This window comes from Macaca nemestrina, chromosome 19, assembly GCF_043159975.1.
Source record: "Macaca nemestrina isolate mMacNem1 chromosome 19, mMacNem.hap1, whole genome shotgun sequence".
Classification (NCBI taxonomy): Eukaryota; Metazoa; Chordata; class Mammalia; order Primates; family Cercopithecidae; genus Macaca; species Macaca nemestrina.
In genome coordinates this window covers 78,859,294-78,876,553 of record NC_092143.1, presented here as the reverse complement: position 1 = coordinate 78,876,553, position 17,260 = coordinate 78,859,294, and the positions used below count along the sequence as shown (strand labels likewise).

The 17,260-nt window shown below is 38.8% G+C and overlaps 1 protein-coding gene and 1 long non-coding RNA gene across 11 annotated transcripts in view; one reads left to right on the top strand and one right to left on the bottom strand.

The window, feature by feature from the left end:
• The window catches only part of LOC105478860 (protein tyrosine phosphatase receptor type M), an 826,332-nt gene that overhangs the window by 127,922 nt on the left and 681,150 nt on the right, over nt 1-17,260 (bottom strand). The gene's annotated exons all lie outside the window — the stretch shown is intronic.
• On the top strand, nt 1,344-15,895 carry LOC139360153 (uncharacterized). Its single transcript, XR_011617324.1, has 4 exons — nt 1,344-1,457; nt 5,789-5,943; nt 14,847-14,937; nt 15,770-15,895. It is a non-coding gene; the product is annotated as an uncharacterized lncRNA (long non-coding RNA).

The following is a 17,260-nucleotide window of genomic DNA, read 5'->3' as shown; positions in this document are numbered from 1 at the left end:
TGGCACAATTAGACTGTTGCCTGAAGAGGGGGCCTGCATTCCCCTTTTTAACTTCCACAGGCACAGAGTTGGGCACAAAGCAGGCAGGTGCAGGGTGCTTGTTGTGGGATTCTTTTAACGACTGCACAGCCATTGTGCGTGGCCCCTCCAGAACAAGAACGTAAGGACAGTTCTACGTTGGCAGAAACGTTCTAGTCTGCACTGCCTGATATGACGGTTGCTAGGGCTACTTGTGGCTACTGAGCACTTGCAACGAGGCTGGGATGACCAAGGAACTGAATTTTAATATTAAATGTAAATTAATTACATTTAAATAACCACACGCGCCTTGGAGCAACCCTTTGGGACAGCTCAGGTGGTGATTCACAGGGACCCACCAATGGGGCTGATGCCTCGCCCGGCCCAACCTTGGTGAGGCCTCAAATTGCAAGATCTCTTAGTATTCTTGAACAAAGAATATGATTTCTTAGTGTTACGGGCTGAATTGTGAACCCCCCACAACAAATTCATATCAATATGTTGAAGTCCTAAGCCCCCGAACCTCAGAATGGGACTGTATTTGGAGACAGGGCCTTCAAGAAGTAATTAAGTTTAAACTAAGGTCATATGGGTGGATCCTAACCCAGTACGGCTGCTGTCCTTTTAAGAAAAGGTGAGTAGGGCACACAGAGACCCCGGGGCATGCGCGCAGAGACCCCGGGGCATGCGCGCAGAGCTGACCACCTGCAAGCCAACGTGTGAGGAGAGGACGCCAACCATGCCAGCACCTTGATCTTGAATTTCCAGCCTCCAGACTGTGAGAAAGTAACTTTCGGTTGTGTGAGCCACCCAGTCTAGCAGCCCGAGCAGATGGGTACACTTCCCACTCTTAGAGACGCATCATTTCCAGTCATGGCTGCACACACATTAAATGGAAGCGACTCTGATGTGTAACCCTGAATGCCAATAAACGAATTTAAAATGGGGAGATTTTCTTTCCAAGTGTCTGTTGTGCCTGCTGTGCCCTAGCCAGTGGCACTATCTAGAAAGCCAGATCCCTGAGCTGAGGCTGTGTGGTGAGCACTGGGTTGGAGTACACGAAGCAGAAAGCTTTCTGGGGATGTCATCTCAGGGCCAGAAGACTGCAAACTCTGCAGGCATGGCTCTCCCTCTGCAGGCTGAGAGTCAGTGCTGGAAACACACAGGTAAGCTCTGCTTCTCTGAGCGTCCTCTCCACAGTGAACATTCACGTTTTATTTCTTTTAGAGGTGTTGTTATCACCGAGTTCTTAGTCAAGCCACGGTTCATGGGAGCAGGGAGACACTCTGTGTCACTACTATGGACCTGTGATGTGCTGATTAAAACAGGCCTGCTCCTAGAGGCAGCTCCACCCCACTGCCAGAGCCTTCAAGACACAGTGTCGAGTGAAAGAAAATGCAGTCCAGGGAGCTTACCACGGCTGTTAACCCACTCTTCAGGTAGGGCTTACTTTGTAATGATACAGGTGGAATTAATTAAGAGCTATATGGGGAGCCAGCAGCAATCTGCAAAGAGCCAGCAAAAGTCCCTTTAATTAAGGGTCAGAAAAGGCCTTTCCTTCTTTCTCCAGCCCTGCTACATTGGGCTTGAGAGCTATGAAGTCTCGCACAGATGCCGACTTCATGCCTTTTCCATTTCACGTTCCTCATCGTGGAAGATGACCTTGACAGAGGTCACTATTACATCGTTATTCTTTCACAATGCTCACATTTAGACCATCCTTGATGGATAAGAACATTTTTGAGGATATATGATGTTCAAAAAAAGGGAATCTCACAACCTTCCTATAGAGTTTGTCAACTGAGACATGCTTTCAAAGAGGCAGTTACAAAACCCCTTTGGAAAAAGAAGTAAACAGTGTGTGTTATGTACATAAATACATATCCGGGTGGAAAAACAAGTCAACAAAACAAGTAAACATTTCAATGAACAGGAGAGTTTCGGGCTGATTGGGACATGCAGAATTGTAGCACAGCATCCAGGGCGACCCTCCCTCTTGCCCTCTGTACCCCACACATGTAACGGTTAGATTCTGGGCTCACAAGGATGCTCTGTGCCACGACCTTTTTCTTATTTTCAGCAGCTACATGTAGTTTTGCACATACCCAAGAACTTCAAACGAATTTCTAGGCAATTACCTTTCCACTGAAATGTATAATGTGAGCAGGTCTTTCATTTATTTATTTTTTCATTTTGCCTCTGCTTTCAGACAACTGCAGCAATCCCTCAATCAGAAGTGAAGGGTGAGGTTTAATGACTTCATGTATAATTTAGTTTTCTGCAAAATGCTTCTTCACTTTCTGTTTTGCATAAGCTTAGGAAAGTATGGCAGTGTATCAGATCTACGAGGACACCAAAGATTTATATACATTTCAGCTCTACCTTTTTATCCTACAACTTCCTTCATTGGAATTGTGCACTCAGGTTAAATTAGCTGCTGTAAAAATATTAGAAAAGTTAAGCTGCAGAAACAACAGATGCTTTAATATTTTGCATTGCTCCCCAAATAAAAACTTTAAAGCAACTTTGCCCGCTGTATAGATATTATTTTTACAAAGATGCCAGGCATGTCTTTCTCATTAGATCCATTTGAGATCAATTTAGGTAGTTTCTTAGGTGATATATGAGTAGGTATGGAGAAATAGCTATGTGAGGTTGGCCAAAAAAGAGCTAAAGAAACAGTGTGTGCCACACATTCACAATCTGGAAATGAAATAATATTATAGATTGAGAAACCAAAATCCTACTTTGTGGATATGCTTATGTTTTTCTATAGTTAATTTTTTTCTTCTAGCCCACTTCTCTCTCTACTCATGTGTACTTACAGATGCACACAACATATTGGCTTTTCCATTTAAATCATTGCTATCTCAAGCTTTTAAAAGCACCTCACTGTGTTAGTAACAGAAAATGTTTTTAAAGTATATCTCTCCTAGTAGCATAGCTACGATAACCAATGGAATACCTTCCAGTTGGCCATGCCATGAGAATGTGAAACACACAGAAACACATAGGCACAGAAAACAAGCTTTAGAAAAATCTTGCCGATTTTCAAGCTTTATTTCTAGTCTGTAAGATTTTTAATTAGTTAGATTATAGAAGTTTATATAACTGTAATATTAACTTTTGGAAATATGTTTATTTCTATATATCAACCATTGACCTAGAATTTCAATATCTTTTCTCCACTGCTCCTTTATGTGATCACACATATTTCACTTATTGCAAAACAGTATTACAACATTTAAACGCAAAAGAAAAATACACTTTGCTCTCCTTTGGCTGCCTTCTGCAGTGCCTCTCCAGTGCTAACTCAAGCAAATTTGTACTCAAGTCTCACTTTCAACACTAGGTAAGCCTGACTTCAACTACTCAAAGTTATACAAACGACACAAATAAAAGTAAGCCACTTTACATGATGAAAATCCTAACATCAATATCATATAGTTGCACCATCAATAAGCTCAATTTCTAACATTTCTACTGTTTCTTTGTATCTTGGAAAAAAATAAAAATAAAAAAGATTACAGTTTTGGAGGACTTTGGGAGGCCAAGATGGGTGGATCACTTGAGGCCAGGAGTTTGAGACCAGCCTGGCCAACATGGTGAAACCTCGTCTCTACTAAAAAATACAAAAATTAGCCAGGCATGGTGGCATACACCTGTAGTCCCAGCTACTCAGGAGGCTAAGGCAGGAGAATCAATTGAACCCGGGCAGGGGAGGTTGCAGAGAAACTCCGTGTCACTGAACTCCAGCCTGGGCAACAGAGTGAGACTGTCTCAAAAAAAAAAAAAAAAAAAAAAAAAAAAAAGAAAAGAAAAAAAAAATTACAGTTTTGGCAAATCTCTACAAATCATCCTTTTTTTCTGTCATTCACAATTAGGAGAAAGTTGTCAGGCTACATTCTGGTATCTAATGTACATAGAAGACCTGCTCCAACCTGTCCTCCGCCTCTTCAGGTCTCACAGACCCAAAGTCTCACAGGTCTCACAGACTCAAAGCATAGGGAAGATGAGGATGGATATTGTATTTGTTGTTGTTGTTGTAAAATGGCATGAGCCCCAGAGTCAGCTGCCCTGGGGTTCAGACTGCAGTACCTCTCATGAGCGTGGTGACACAGATATGAGACGGAGCTCTCTAACGATTAGTTTCCTCATGTCTACTGGGAGGAGGGCTGTCCTGACCCTTAAATGAGATCACACATGGAAGTGAGTAGCTCCGTGCCCAGCCCATAGATGATGGTCAATAACATCAACTGCTGTTAGGATAAAAATGTTGATTTCTCTTCCCACCACCATGAGGAAGTCCACTACCTGGCACTAAACATTTTCAAAACCAAGAAATTATGATCAGTTGTTAAACTTAAGCATTACTGGTCTGCGTTGACCTATCATACGACAATCCTTTAAAGAGCTGCTTGTCCAAAACGGGCAGTGTGGAGACCAAATCAAAGAACTGAAGTCCTCCTACTCAGAGAAGTTGCAGTCCAGTTGTAACACTGATGAAACAGGCAGTAAACAGGACAGAGAGTAGTAAATAGAGTCTAAATCACGCTGCAGGGACTCCAACATGCTGTGAAAGTTTGGAGAAAGGAGAAATCCATGAGGGATGGAAGAGTTGGGTGGGAAGACTTCAAGGAGGAGCAGGATTTGAACTGGTCCTAGTGGAACCAACCTAAAGGACTTGGAAAGGTAGAGAACAGAAATGGGTTCCAAGCAGAGGCAAGTGATGCCTGCAACAAAGACAGTGGCGGGGAAATGAAGGAACACGTGGACATGACCCAAGCGAGAGGTTTTTACCACAGAACAAGGAGATACAAGAGAGGTAGGATGGAGCTCACTAATAAGGGGTCATAGACACTCAGGGCTTTAAGTACTGTGAGTTTCTAAGCACAGGGAAGTGAATAATATTTCAGTGTGACTCAGGAAATCAAAGCCTGGTGGTATAATGACTGAATTGATCAGAGACACTGGCAGTGATCCAAGAATGAAGGGGCCCAGTTCTAGAACACAGTGAAAATATCTGTTGATATCTTGAGGCATACACAAAGATGTATACACAAAATGTCATTCTCACAACAGTCCTATGAAATAGACACAAATCCCTTTTCTCAAGGAGGAGTTAGAGGTTTTGAGAGGTTCAGCAGAAGGAAAAGCAAACTGCAGTTTACCATAGCAGAGTGTGCCCTATGTCAGGCAGCACAAGAAAATGGCCAGGAAAAGGCTTAAGATTTTCAGACTTTCTGACCTCATTCAGGCCTCAAACAGCAGAACAATCTATTTACCTACCTATAAAGCTCTAAACACAAAGAGTTTCCTGGAGCTACTGAATTCTTTTTTTTTTTTTTTCTTTTAGACAGATTCTTACAGTATTGCCCAGGCTGGAGGGTAGTGGTGCAATCATAGCTTACTGTGGCCTCAAACTCCCAGGCTCAAGCGATCCTCCCGCCTCAGCCTCCGAGTAGCTGGGACAGCAGGTGCACACCACCATGCCCAGCTAATTTTTTAATTTTTTTTTTGAAATGGGGTCTCACTATGTTGCCCAGGTTAGTCTCAAACTCTTGGGCCCAAGTGATTCCCCAGCTGTGGCCTCCCAAAGTGCTAAAATTACAGGTAGCTACCACACCTGGCCCCATTGAAATCTACATTCCATTTTTAGCCTCCTTATAAATCAAATGGACAGAACTGAAAGAAGGATGCTTTGATTTTTATGATCCGTTTAATAACAATTTCAAAATCGAGCACTAATTTTTTATGCATTTTCTTACAGCATCAACCAGTTGCAGGTTGCAGAAGAAACATGTTTCCTACAGTGACTGCAGGCTGAAGGATAATCACATATGTCTCATAAATTAAGGGGAAACCCTGCTAGTAATCCTTCAACATGCGATGCTGGAATGGTGTCTGATGTCACTCAAAATCCCAGTGAGTTCTTCCTTGATTAACTATGTATGCAAGCTCTTGACAAGGACATTGGAGGGATGTTTCCCGAGGACAGAGAGCGTGACTCTTATCCATTCTGGCTCAAAGTTTTGAACTTTGCTTAACAGAGTTCAGGTACTTATGGTGGTGCAAAGGGCTGTGTCCCTAAGGCTCTGCATGTCTAACAGTATTTCTGAGGGTCCTTGTGGGAAGAGTTTATAGGTCTAATAATTTAACAAATGCTTAGGTGGATGCCATTCTGAAAAATGGCCTTCCAAACGCAATGCCAGCACAGCTCAGGCACTGATTAAATGGTTCTGACATAATCGCCAATTCAGAAGAATCATGACAGCCACTACTCAAACAATTCTGGAGTGAAAACTACTGAAAAGAGTCACATGGGAAAAGCACTGGAAAAGCAATTATGAAGAATCATTTATTTATTTTATGGGAACACTGATGTCAAACATTGGCAGATTTTTAAAAAAGCATTAAAATTATCTGACCAAAGCAGTAGTCATAGCTAGAACTCAAACACATAAATTTAGAAATTTTATTTAGTGAAAAATAGATCAAATTCCATGTTCTGCAGCCTATTTGAGGTTCTTTAACATGGTTAAGAGGTCAACATTAATGAGACCTGTGCCAAAATATAAACAAGAAGTCCAACATGGAAACTGGATATCAAGACCCTAAACGAAGCATAAACCGCTGAAAACTCCATACAAGATTTAGTCCCCACCAACAAAGCAGGGAACAGCATGACAGTGAGCAATTCTGGTGAGCTTAATGCTCCATCTACTGGGAGAAGTACCAGCGCTACCTGGTGCTCCTGGGCACAGTGACAACGGTTTCAAGCACACTGGAGTAGGTCGGTTGCCTCCCCATTGCAGAGGAGCTGGGGACTGAAATGAAAATGTTACTGGACCGCATGCTGACAGTCAGAACTCATGTTTAGAGGAATTTCCAAAGGGCAGAGGAAAATGGGCAAACCATATGGGGCTTCTGAGCAAACTGCTTTTCCATCAGTTCTGAACTGTTTGGCAAGCTCCGTTTTCTCCTCCTTTCTGCTCACCAGACTTACAGGACAAGTTGTATTGTTTCTAAGTGCTGTCAGTCTTGAATTGCAAATATAACTCATAAAAGACCCATATGTACCAATGATTCCTACTGTACTGCTGAATCCCCACAACCTCTGATGCCTGAGAATATGTTTTTACTGGGAGGAACTTGTTTAAAAATTAGAGCTTTTAGACAAAGCTCTGAAGGTTCAGCAGTGGAATGAAAACAAGAAGGAGCAGGAGCTGTGGAGGAAGATGCATGGACCTGGCTGAAGTCTAGGCTTTGGGGCAGTGACAAAAGAGAAGATGAATAACTGAGCAGAGGGTATGGAACATATAATCCCATCTTTCAGAACCACTGCAATTCACAGAAGGAAAGTGAGCCAGTAGTCAGGGACTCACGTAAAGATCAAGACTAGAGAGATCCATGGAATCAAGGTAAATTAGAGATGCTCACTCCATTTTACATGAACTTCCTGTACAGGGAAGAAAAGGTAGGGTGGGGGAGAAGCCTAAGAACAAATGGAAGAAACATATCGTACAAAATAAGGTGATAGAAATGCATTCAAATCTATCATGAATCACAATAAACTAAAAATGTACTAAGTGGTAAAACGGTAGAATTTAAAGGTAAAAGCTGTGAGGTTTGATTGAAATAATAAAATCTAGCTATATGTTATGTATAAGAGACACCACTAAAATAGAGGGGTTGAAGATATATTCTAGAAAAAATACTAATTGGAAGGAAACTGGCAAAGTTATACTGAAATTAGACAAAATAAACTGTAAATAAAAACATTACTAAAGATAATTCTATGACTGCTTAATGATAAAATGTTCAATTCACTTAAAAAGATAGCAATTCTAAACTTGTATTTTCCTAATAACTTAGCTTCAAAATATATTACCTCTTTCAACCCACTTCTTTTAGTAACTGATAGAGTAAACAGACAGAAATTAAGTACACAGAAAATTTGAACAAAAGCTTGATCTAAAAAATGTATAAAATACCGTGCTCAACATTGTTTTTAAGAATACATAAAATATTTAACAAAACTGACTATGTTAAGGCTCTAACTAGTATTCACAAATTGCAATGAATGTTTTATGATTGCATATAATGCAATCAAGTTGGAAATCATTAATAGAAAGATAAATTTTTTATCTTTTTAAGATAAGATAAATTTTCTCTTTTTTAGATAAAAGTTTTAGATAAAATTTAGTTCTCATACTAAAACATACGCTCATAAACTCACAATCTTCTAAGTAATTCATGGGTCAAATAAATCATAATAAAAACTAAAAAATGTTTAACAGTCAATGATAATAGAAATACTATCTGTCAAAACTTACTGGATGCATGACAACGGTTACTTAGAGGAAAAATCAATACTCTCAAATCAATGTTTATATCAGAAAAAAAGATGGCAAGTTAATGTGTTTAGCACCTCATTTAAAAATAAGAAAAGAATAAACTCAAAGAAAGTAGAAGGAAATTAATAAAGAACAGTAATAAAAGAAATGTTTAAAAATGTAATATTAAAGATCAACAAAGACAAAAGTTATTTCTTTTTCTTTTTTCTTTTTTTTTTTTTTTTTTTTTTGAGGTGGAGTTTTGCTTTGTCACCCAGGCTTAGAGTGCAGTGGCGCGATCTTGGCTCACTGCAACCTCCACCTTCCAGGTTCAAGTGATTCTCCTGCCTCAGCCTCCTGAGTAGCTGGGATTACAGGCACCCGCCACCACGCCCAGCCAATTTTTTGTATTTTCAGTAGAGACAGGGTTTCACCATGTTAGCCAGGATGGTCTCAATCTCCTGACCTCAGGTGATCCATCTGCCTCAGCCTCCCCAAGTGCTGGGATTACAAGTGTGAGCCACTGCGCTCGGCTGACAAAAGTTATTTCTTTGAAAAGATTAATGAAACTGACAAACCTCTGGCAGGAATGCTAAAGGAAAAAAGAAGGCATAAATTATATAATGATGAAAAAAGGATAAAGAAACATGAGTAAAAACAAATTTAAAAGATAAAAATATATTAAGAAATGTATGCCTCTAAATAAAAAAGATAAAATGTAGAAATTCATATGAAAATATTAACTATCAAAATTAACTCAAGAAAAATGAGAAATCTGTAACAGTCCTACTAACTATTGAAAAAAATTTGTAATCTAAAATTTTAGCATGAGGAAAATGCCAGATCTAGCCAGTTTTACAGGTCACTTTTAAACACTTAAAGGAAAGATAATTTTAAGAGAATAAAAAAACTACAGAATGTGATTCCATTCATTTAAAAAAGCAGATATTAATTCTAAAATCTAAATTAACTCTAACATTAATTCTAAAATCTAAAATTAATTCTAAAATCTACAATAATATGAAAATATAATAAGGATAATTAACAGATTAGACTTGCTTATGAACATGAATGAAAAATGATTAGTTAACAGCACTCAGTAATGTTTAACATATATCATGACCAAGTTAGGTTTATCCCAAGGATGAAGGGTTGGCTTTTTGGTATATAATAATAATATTAATTATATAAATTACATATCTGTTATATTAACTTGCTATGTTAACACACCAAAGAAGAGAAATCAAATAATTATTTTGTATCTCAAAAAATGCTAAAAAGTATCCTATCACATCCAGTATCTATTCATGGTAAATAATATAAACAAACCAGGAATTAAAGGGAATTTCCTTAACCTAATCATAACTGATAACCAATTAAGGGTACTTGTCAACCAAAGTTTTTAAAACATTTCATGTAACATATATATTGTGAAATGATTACCACAATCAAGTTAGTTAACACATCTTATAATCTAATTTAGTTACTTTTGTGTGTGTGATGAGAACATTTAAGATCTACTTAAGTCTCAGCAAATTTCAAGTATATAATACAGTATAATTACTATAGTCACCATGCGGTACCATGCTGTATATTAGTTTCCCAGAACTTCTTCATCTAATAACTAAAGTTTGTACCTTTTGTTTTTGTTTTTTTTTTTGTTTTTTTTTTGAGACGGAGTCTCGCTCTGTCGCCGGGGCTGGAGTGCAGTGGCCGGATCTCAGCTCACTGCAAGCTCCGCCTCCCGGGTTCACGCCATTCTCCTGCCTCAGCCTCCCGAGTAGCTGGAACTACAGGCGCCCACCACCGCGCCCGGCTAATTTTTTGTATTTTTTAGTAGAGACGGGGTTTCACCGTGTTAACCAGGATGGTCTCGATCTCCTGACCTCGTGATCCGCCCGTCTCGGCCTCCCAAAGTGCTGGGATTACAGGCTTGAGCCACCGCGCCCGGCCAGTTTGTACCTTTTGACCACCATCTCCATTTCCTCTAACCCTCCACCCCCTGGCAATCATTGTTCTATTCTGTTTCTATGACTTTTTTAGATTCCACATGTAACTAAAACCATAGTGTTTATCTTTCTCTGACTTATTTCCTTTTGCATAATGTCCTCAAGGTTCACTCATGTTGTTGCAAATGGCAGGGTAGACTTCTTTTTTTGTGGCTGAATAATATTCCACTGCATATATGCACCATAATTTCTTTATCCATTCATCTATTGATAAACATTTAGGTTGATTCCATGTCTTGGTTATTGCGAATAATGCTGTAATGAGCATTGGAGTCCAGATGTCTCTTTAAGGTGATTCTATTTTTAACCTTCTGTGGAACCTCCATCCTGTTTTCCATAATGGTGGTAAAAAATTACATTCTCACCAACAATGCACAAGGTTTCCTTTTTCTCTACATCCTTGCCAACACTTAGGTTGATTTGTCATTCTAACAGGTGTGAGGTGATATCTTACTGTGGTTTTGATTTGCATTTCCTTGATGCTTAGTGATGTTGACCACCTTTTATTATACCTTTTGACCATTTGTATATTTTCCTTGGAAAAATGTATCAGGTTATTTGCTCATTTTTAAGGATTTTTTTTTTTTTTGCTATTGAGTTGTACGAATTTCTTATATATCTTGGATATTAACCCTCTTATCAGATATATGGTCTTCAAATATATTCTCTCATTCTGTAAGTTGCTTTTTCTCTTTGTTGATTGTTTTCCTTTGCCGTGCAGAAGTTTTGTACTTTGATATAAATCTACTTGCTACTTTTGGTTTTGCTGCTTGTGTCTTTGGTTTCATATCCAAAAAGTCATTGACTGCTTTGTAGTGGGTCCTAAAAAAGCAAGCAACCAACCAACCAAAGAAAAACACACTGCTAAGACCAATGTCGGGGGTATTTCTCTAGGTGTTCTTCTAACAGTTTTATTGTTTCAGGTCTCATGTTTAAGTCTTTGAACAATTTCAAAAGTTAAGTTTTGTGAGTATAAGACAGGAATCCAATTTCATTCTTTTGCATGTGCATATCTAGTTTCTCCAACACCATTTATTAAAGAGATTATCCTTTCCCCATCATGTATTCTTTGCACTGTTGTAAAATATTAGTTGATCATATATGCATGAGTTTATTTCTGGGCTCTTAATTCTGTTCCATTGGTCTCTGTTTCTGTTTTTATGCTAGGATCATACTCATCTGATTACTGTAGCTTGCAATCAAGTTTGAAATCAGGGAGTGTAATGCCTATAGTTTTATTCTTTCTTAAGATTGCTTTGGCTATTTGGGGTCCTTTGTGGTTCCACACAAATTTTAGAATTTTTTTTCCTATTTGTTAAAAAATGCCATTGGAATTTCGATGGAGATTTCACTGAATTTATCGGTCAGTTTGGGTAATATGGGCATTTTAACAATATTAAGTCTTCCAATCCATGAACATGCGATATCTTTCCACTTATGTGTATCTTCAATTTCTTTTGTAAATGTCTTCTAGTTTCCAGTGTATAGATCTTTCACCTCCATGGTTAAATTTATTCTAAGTATTTTTATTCTTTTTGATGCTATTATAAATATGATTTTTCCTCTTACTTCATTTTAACATAGTTTGTGTAGAGAAGTGAAACTGATTTTTGCATGTTTATTTTGTAATACTGATTATTAGTTCTAACAGTTTTTGGTGGAGTCTCTGAGGTACTTCTATATATAAGATCATGTTACATATAAACAGAGATGATTTTGCTTCTTCCTTTCCAATTTGGACGCCTTTAATGTCTTGTTCTTGCCTAATTGCTCTGGCTTGGACTTCCAGTACTATGTTGAATAGAACTGGTGAGAGTGGGCACCTTTGTCTTGTTAGAAGAAAAGCCTTCAGCTTTTCATTGTTGAGTATGTTAGCTGGAAACCTTTCATATATGACCTTTCATATACGCTGAGGTATATTCCTTCCATACACAATTTGTTGAGAGTTTTTATCATGAAAGGATGTTGAATTTTGAGAAATGCCTTTTCTACATATATTGAGATGATCATATAATTTATGTGCTTCATTCTGTTAATGTGCGGTATCATATTTATTGGTTTGCATATGTTGAACCGTCCTTGCACCCCAGGGATAAATCCCATTTGATTATGGTGTGTGATCCTTCTAATGTGCTGTTTAATTTGACTTGCTAGTGTTTTGTGGGTAATTTTTGGATGTATGTTCACTGAGGATATTGGTTAATTCTCTTTTCTTACAGGGTCCTTATCTGGCTTTTTTGTTCAGGGTAATACTAGCCTTGTAAAATGAGTTTGGAAGTATTTTGTCATCTTCAGCTTTTTTGGAAGCATTTGAGAAATACTAGCCTTAATTCTTCTTTAAATGTTTGGTAGAATTCACCAGTAAAACCATCTGGACATGAACTTTTCTTTGTGGGAGATTTTTGATTAGTGATTGAATCTCTTTGTTATTGCTATATTTGAGTTTTCTATTTCTTCATTAATAAGTTGTACATTTCTAGGAACTTATCCAGTTCTTCTAGGCTATCCAATTAGTTGGCATACTTTAATCTTATCAAACCAAAAGATGTACAGGATTTATAAAGAAGATTTTGAAGCTTTATTGAAAAACATTAAAGAAGATCCAAACAAATAGAGGCATAAATCATATTAATGGATAGGAACACCTAATACCACCAAGAAGACAATTCTTCCAAGATTTATAAATGCATCCCATGAAATTTCAAACAAAACTATACAGAGTTTTTCCTAAAGCTGACTGTCTGAATTGTCCACGTTTCCCATGGACTAGGTGATTCTAAAATTATGGAAACACAAATACTGAGAATTAACAACATGTTTCTATAGAAGAAAGGCAAGGTAGGCAATAAAAGAGCTTATACACATAAGCAGGAGACAAATAATACTCTAGTAGATAAAGATGCAAAGGATATGAGCAATTCACAAAAGAAAATTTTCACATGGTCAGTAAACATATGAAGACACGAATAGCTTCAAATGGAACAATAAGGAAATAATCTTTTTTCACTCATCAAATTGGCAAAGATTTTTTAAAAGTTTAATAGCCATTTTAGTGAGGAATTGAAGTAACCATTCTTACAGAGTGCTGATGCGAATGTGAGCTGATGCAACCTTCATGAAAACAGGTTGTCAAAACAGGAGTATGTAATGAATCTTAAGCATTTTATATACTTGAACTAGTAATTTCATCTCTTGAAATATAGCTTTAGAAAGCAATGGAGGTAAATCTAAAGAGTTATTTATAGCAGCGTTCATGGCAAAGATAAAGGAAACATTTGGGATATAACATTAAGTGTAAAATAAGACATGAAACTCTTTATATTAAGATTGTAATGTCTTAAAATATTAGACAGAAAATTATTGAAAACTGATAGTGAGTTGTAGGTGATTTTTTTAATGCTTTCTTTAAAATTTCCAAATTTCTTTAAAAATTATCTTTTCCTCTTAAAAGAAAACAACAAAATTGGGCCTGGAAAGCTTTAAAAACAAATTAAGTACTCCGTACTCTTACAACTGTTTTTCATCATTAAAATAGAGAAAAAAAAATAAAAGCAACCATTCTCTTTAGGCAGATAAATTATGTTAATTGGATTTATAGTATATTCTCTTCATATTTCAAGAAGTAAGCTTAAAATACACTTAGTAATCAGCCAAGTAAAATATTTTGGCCATAAAATTGGCAAGGAGCTCACATGTATAATTACCTAAAGCACATAAATACAATACATATAAAAACATATGCTGCGTATTTATAATTAACACTGAATACATTACAATTATTCAGTATCTAATTTCCCTGAAGTAAACAGATAAAAGGTTTTCCATGTCTCCCTAAAGGGTGATAATAGAAGATAAAGGGAGTGAAGAAGTTTTTAAAATCTATAGCGCAATGAATAATACGGGTGAATTCTTTGTTTTATTTTGAGACAGTTTTGCTCTGTTGCCTAGGCTGAAGTGCAGTGGCATGATCTTGGCTCACTGCAGTCTCTGCCTCCTGGGTTCAAGCAATTCTCCTGCCTCAGCCTCCCAAGTAGCTGGGACTACAGGTGCCTGCCATCACACCTGGCTAATTTTGCTACTTTTAGTAGAGATGGGGTTTCACCATATTGGCCAGGCTGGTCTCGAACCCCTGACCTTGTGATCTGCCCACCTTGGCCTCCCAAAGTGCTAGGATTAGAGGCGTAAACCACCATGCCCTGCCAATTTTATTATATTTCAATGATGGACATAAAACTACTTTATTTCAGAAGAGACAATAGAAGAAATTGGAAAAGTCAGCATGTCCTCTTTCTTTTCCGTGACATGACAGGTCAAAAATGTGGGCTCTAATTCAATATTACTGTGTTCTGAATGATACATGTGACAATAATACTAATTTACACACTGTAAAATGTGAAACATTATTAAGTAATTCCAAACATTTAGTCCATATATTTCCTTATCATTCATGATTCTTTTTTGTTCTTTTTTTTTTTTTGAGCAGTAGCAAGGTTTATTGTGAAGAGCGAAAGAACAAAGCTTCCACAGCGTGGAAAGGGACCCAAGCGGGGTTGCCCTTGATTCTTAAGAATTGGGTGAGTAGGGATTAGAGACATCATGGAATCATAACCACATTTCAGACATTGTGAGAACTTGATACAAACGTGTGCTAATACTATGACCTTATCGTCTCAATGCAGACTTCCCAGTGTTTTGGAGATGGGGTAGAGGTTAGAAGTGAGAATGGGAGGAGGCTGAAATGAGGGGAGAGACAGGAAGAAAAGATAGGAAGGGCACATCGGGATAGAAACCACTTCATTCAGAAACTTGGAATAAAATCAGAACCAGCCACAGAGAACCAGAGAAGTGCCTGTGGATCATACGTGACGGTCGTGTCCCCACACAGATCTCCAACAGCCAGTTAGTGTCGCCCCACTGAAAAACATTCCATCCATGAGAATACGCCCATCAAACTGGAAATCCAGCATCTCTAAGGAGACCGTACTACTGCTAATATTATAGGTATTTTGTGAGTAGTTGCTGTCACAACTGATAGAAGTTGCTTCATGGAAGTTCCGTGACTTTCTCAATGTTCCAGTGTTAGAGAGTTCGCAGAGAGGAACCATGACCCACATTGGCCTTCTGATTCCTAATCCACTGCCCTTTCTACAACACAGCACTGTTCTTTGGGAAAAAAAACACATTGACTTTTCAACTGGTTATTTTTTGCATCATTGAATCAAAGTGTAAGGTGTTATCTTGGCTCTGCCATGAGGTTAATAAGAGTGTCAGTTATTTTGAATCATTCCATTGAAAAAAGATTCATCAACTTCTAGAGAAGATTTTTTAGAAAACCTTGGGCTTTCAAACACAACTCAGGTTTACAAACTTGTCTTCTCCTTCTCTTCTCCCTTCTTCCTGCTGCAGGGTTGGTTGGCAGCCGCGAAATCATCTAGGAGAGCAGCACATGGAATCTATGGCTCTCGAGAGCTGTAGCTTGATTTTAGCCTAGAACTGGTCAAGCCAGATGAGCCAGGCTGGCGGATATCGTCAGAATGATTTTCCTGCATTCCTCAGACAATGAGAAGCTAGCGCAGGGAGGAGGAATGTTGCAGTGACCTCATGTCACAGAGCTGAGACCCTGAGTGAGATTAATGGACAGCATCTGCTGCTGCTGAGCTGCTGAAATGCACCAGAGTTGGCGCTGCCAGTGGGGCCCCAGGCTAGATGGGTCCTCTGCCAAAGGACAAACCGCTGTTCAAAGCAAACACAGCAGCGGAGAGGAAAACGAACATTCCTGCCATGAAATCACAAGTCACATCAATAAAACACAAGGTTAATTTCCATAGGTCTGTGTCTCCACGGAGTTTCGTACGGAAGTAATGTGCTTCGGTAGAAAGAACACAGGCTTTGGGTTGCTGCAGCCTGCCTGCTACTCTAGACAGGACAGCCTGGGGTGAGTTACTTAAATTCTGACTCATTTTCTCATCTGGAAAATGGGTTTGATAGTAATGTAACAGCATTGTGGTTAGAAATACACATCTCTGTGTGTGCTGTTTGTGTAGGTGTGTACTTTTTTTTTTTTTTTTTTTTAAGATGGAGTCTTGCTCTGTCGCCAGACTGGAGTACAGTGGCACGATCTCAGATCTCTGCTCACTGCAACCTCTGCCTCCTTGGTTCAAGTGATTCCCCTGCCTCAGCCTCCCAAGTCGCTGGGACCACAGGCACCCGCCACCAAGCCCAGCTAATTGTTTGTATTTTAGTAGAGATGGGGTTTCACCATGTTAGCCAGGACAGTCTCGATCTCCTGACCTCGTGATCCGCTCGCCTTGGCCTCCCAAAGTGCTGGGATTACAGGAGTGAGCCACCGTACCCGGCCCGTGTGTGTGTTCTTTGTACAGTGCCAATATAGTAGGTGTTAGACATGGGCAGATACTCTCAACAACATGAAAGTTCTAGAAGCCAAGAAAGACTTATGGGAAGTCCAGCCCTCAAAGCCCTACTCGCCTCTGAAATGCCTTTACGAGCTGTGAAACTGTCTATGATGACATAGAGTTTCTTTGTTGGAATAGTCATGTTCCATGACACGGAATAGTCATGTTATGAAAGCACTGGAGTCTCACATAAATAATTCTACATTGCTTCTATTAGGGGTTGGTAAGAGATAGGAAAAAGCCAAAGTGCTTTTCCTCCTCTCGCACATTCAGCCCAGCACAGAACACTGCTGTGGTCAGATGTGCCGGATTTTTCCACACCAAGCAACTCTCCAGTGGACACCAACTCCGTGTCCTCTCATTCGCTTCCATTCTGACACTTTCTACCTGGAGTCAGATCCCATAGGCTGAGGGCTCAGTCCCACAAAATGCCGCCCCCGCTTCAGATGCCAGTCCCCGGTAGTAGGCTGTCTTCTATACTATC